Genomic DNA, 4,482 nt, shown 5'->3' with positions numbered 1-4,482 from the left:
CCAACAACAGCTCTCGTCAACATCACTTAGGATTTATTCCAGGCAGTCGTTAACAATGACTTATCGTTTATAGTCCTCCTTGATTACAGTAAGACATTTGACACGATGGACCATCAACTTCTTTGTAGAAAACTGTCATACTTTGGTTTTGGAGCAGCGGCATTATAGAAAATACACACGGTGTGTAGGTATTTTCTATAATGTTATCTAATTTGGTACTGAAGAGCCTTAGGGCAAGTGTCTTAAGGCGAAACATCGATGTATACCAGTGACAGTGTTCCATGTAAGTTCAATTTGTTACCATTCATTTAAAGTAGAACTCATGTGAATGATATCTGATTTGTATTCCACAACGAATGTTTGAAATACAAATTGAGTAGAAAAAAGTATTTTCTGTATAATTCAGTGTTCATATAGAAGTATTTGTTACGAAAGATTTTTTTTCTTTCGTGTAATTCAATGTTTATATGAAAGTAGCTGTTTCAGGAGAACTTTCTTTCAGTTTGTGTCTGAAAGTTACTTCTTTGCATGATCTACACATCCATGTATAGATTTTCAAATCGACTACTACCTTCCTTTCTTTTGAAGATTCCGTCATCCTTTTTTTGTATCAAGATGGAGTAGTAGAAAGCCAAAAACTTTCTCTCCCAAAAATTAATGACCCCTAAAAATATAACCCCTCCAATTCAAATTGTTTTGAACATGCGATTCATTATATTTATCATTGACAATATAATTAGGCAACTACGTAGTTATTTTAGTATTTCTTCCCAAATATTTTATTTCAGTGCATAAGGTCGTGATATTGCTATATGACAGACATTTCTCCAAATAATGTTTTATTACAGGAAATTATATTAACATACAACATTTCAAATCCTTAAATTATCTAATCACAATTGTTTCTTCCAATTCCTTTCGCTTGTAATAGTGTGGTGCAACTTCTACCAACCACTTACTCTCTATTTCTATAACTTGTCGCATAAATTCCTTAGTGGTGAATACCAATTCATGATATAAAATCCATCTGGGGAGCTCCTCAAATAGTGAACTGTTCGGATGAATGGTTACACTTTGACTGTGCTTCACGGTCTTGTAATTTCCTGCTTTTGATAATTTTGCGATGTGGTAAAAATACCCGGCGGTTATGGCTTTACGTATGTTAACTGTTTCAGTTATGTTGCTAACCATTTCTATTTCTACTCTTCGCATCAAACCTACCAACTGCTCTCTAACATCCCGTGCACGTTTCATGGATCTATATTGAATGAAATTTTCGTAACACCATTGTGTGGAATAATCAGAATCTCTCCACTGATTATAAACGTTAAGTAAACTCAGATGATCTCCTCTAATATGATTGAAGTTTTTTCGGGCAGTATCTGCATGTACGATTTTGTCCTTAGGTCTGTAAAATATTGCACTATTTACTGACAGCATGGCCGCTATCGAAACTATGTCCTCGGAACACTTGTACTTTTCTGAAGCTAACAACATTTTTGCCATCATAGGATCCACTGGAAACTCAGCCATTCTTCTTCCTAGCGTTGTGAGTTCGCCATGATGATTCAGAGCCCCTAATGCATACAGCTGTTCCAATGCCAATACCAACGTTTCATGTGGTGGTGGATCTAAGAAATCAAAATGAAGCAAGTCATTTATCCCAAGTGCTTTCAACATCAATACAGCATTTCCCAAATTCATTCGTTGAATTTCAGGAACAGTGTTATCTTCCAATTCATGTTTGTAGGACCACGCTGTGTATAACCTGAAGCATTTTCCTGCAGCCACTCGACCTGCTCGTCCTGCCCTCTGATTGGCTGAAGCTTTGGATATTGGCATCACCATTAAACTTTCCATCCCCGTTCGCGAATTAAAATGATTTTGCTTAGCAAATCCCGTATCTATAACATAAATTATATTATCGATTGTTAATGAAGTTTCTGCTATATTTGTAGCCAGTATAATTTTTCTGGATCCTGGAGGAGTAGGCTCAAAAATTTTTGCCTGCATGTCACTCGGCAAATTAGCATATACAGGTAAAATAATCATTTCCTTAACTTTCGAACCTAATCTGCGAACACGATCCTGAAGGAGTTCTTGGCATGCTTCTATTTCATCTTGACCAGTCAAAAATACTAAAACATCCCCCAAAGGTTGTGTAATATGTATCTGCAACACAGATATAACACACGCATGTATATAATCAGCTTCCGGGGCTTTAGTATAATAAATGTCTACGGGAAACCTCCTTCCTGGAATTTGAAACACAGGTGCGCCATCAAAAAATTCCGAAAATTTAGCAACATCTAGCGTTGCACTCGAAATCAACAACTTCAAATCCGGTCGAAATCTGGTTATATCCTTAACGAGGCCAAATAAAATATCTGTGTGAAGTGTTCTCTCGTGGGCCTCATCAATGATCATAACACTATACGACTGTAAATCGGGCTCTGATAAAAATTCCCTGTGTAGGGTACCATCAGTCATGTATTTAATAACTGTTTTGGCAGAGGTGCAGTCTTCAAACCTGATAGCATACCCCACTTCATTTCCAAGTTTAACGCCCAGTTCTTGAGCAACTCTTGCTGCTACTGACATTGCAGCAACTCTTCGAGGCTGAGTACAACCAATTTTTTTATTATTTTTTGTGAATCCCGCTTCATACAAGTATTGTGGAATTTGAGTTGTTTTGCCTGACCCAGTCTCTCCTTCTATAATTAATATTTGGTGTTCTCGAATAGCTTGAATCAAGTCATCTTTAAAAGGAAATATTGGCAAACTCTTTTTAGTCTCTTCAATACTCAGTTTTTTTCTTTGTACCTCTGTTAATTCGGTCCCTTTCGTGTCTGTTACACCTGGTATTTGTAATTCTTGGATGAACTGGATGTGATCTTCTAGTAATAGCTCGTATCCATCTGTTCTGAAGGAATCCTTCGCACCAAATTTGAAAACTGCAGAAGCCATCTGGTCTTTTTCCCATTTTTTCTGCTCCGATTGAGGAACTTTTTCCAATTCATCAACTTCAATATAATCAGACACAGAATCTTTGCCTAAATCTCGAGGCATGTGATATCGATGCACTCGCACAAGTTCTCTTGCTTTTTCATGTTCTTTTGCAAGTTTTAATAATTCTCTCTTGTGGTATCTGTCTTTTCGTTCTCTTTCGGTCAGTATTTCTTCCTCAAATAGATAGTCATCATCAGCAATATCAGCTTCAAGTTCTTGAAGCTTATCATCCTTACGTTTTTCCAAGTATTTCCTTCTGGATTGGACCCTAAGCTTGGTAATAATTTCATTGCGGTCAGCATTCTCTAGTTTGAATCTCTTGGCGGCTTGTTCGTACGACTTAGAATCTGAAGGTTGTGCAATATTTCTGGTACGTTTTTCATCTCGTTTTTTCAAACGGTGGGCAAATTCATCTCTTTCTTCAAGATCTTTTTTCCGGGCTTCTTCGTTATCAGCCATAATTGTCTCATCTAGTTCATGGTCTTTAATTCGTTTTTGCTTACTCATTTTTTTAATTCGATCTCAGATTAAAATTGAAATCACAAATCGCTGCTATGAGAAATAATCAATAACTTCTGTATACTGTTCACTTTCAGTATTCAGTCTATTATGAAGATGCGAGGTCGCATATATTTATATATATACAAGGAGACAGTCAGGTACCTATAATAGATAGTCATATACCTGTAATAGGTACCTGAAATAACAAATGTTACCTGAATTATCAATACCAATATTGAAACAATAACTACTTATCTTCTAAAATATATCAAAATTACCAACTATTGATCCCCAAAAACATATTTGTGAATTTTTTCAGGTACCAATGGATCCAAAATTTGTTGTCTGATAGGACTGATTGGCGATCCTTGCAGAAGACCGCGGTTATCAGACAATGACCACATGTACAAAGATTACCAAAGCCAAGAACAGGAATGCTACAGAGTGTTGTGCTAGCCTCCCTTGCCATGGATACTAGGTTGGATACTAAATTTGAAGCTTCAATACTAAATTTCTGCTATACCGACAAAACGTGGAAAATTCGAATGAATTATATATATCAGTCATAGGTAATTTGTTTTATAATATCTAGCATAAAACAAAATGCGGGAAATTCAAAAAGCCAATTAATAGTGCCACATCGGAACTTCTTACAGTGATTTTGAGACTGGAAGGAATTATTTGAGCAACATTTTTGTCTTCATATATTTTTTTAAATTCAAATAATGTTGTTAATTATTGTAAAATATTTCGATTTGCAATTAAAATATCCGTATAGTAAATAAAAGCTGATATCATTTTTATTCATGAATATACAAACATGACATAAATAACGATGAGATTGGAACCTTTGGTGTGAAAGTTGAATAACTTTTTTCGAGATCAATTGCCCTAACACCAAACTGATATTTTTGAACTCGACGCGCGTTTCGCCAACAAAGTTAGCATCCTTAGGAGAAGAAAATTGATCAA

General features: G+C 35.7%; 1 pseudogene; it reads right to left on the bottom strand.

Annotated features, from left to right (window-relative positions):
• Positions 1-883: 883 nt before the first annotated feature.
• LOC111504438 (pre-mRNA-splicing factor ATP-dependent RNA helicase DHX16 pseudogene) lies at positions 884-3,493 on the bottom strand (annotated as a pseudogene).
• Between the last annotated feature and the right edge of the window lie 989 nt (positions 3,494-4,482).

This window comes from Leptinotarsa decemlineata, unplaced genomic scaffold (genome assembly GCF_025532065.1).
Source record: "Leptinotarsa decemlineata unplaced genomic scaffold, Ldec_3_MD MMD2_tig00078422_RagTag_RagTag, whole genome shotgun sequence".
Taxonomy (NCBI): domain Eukaryota; kingdom Metazoa; phylum Arthropoda; class Insecta; order Coleoptera; family Chrysomelidae; genus Leptinotarsa; species Leptinotarsa decemlineata.
This window is presented reverse-complemented; position numbering and strand designations above follow the sequence as displayed.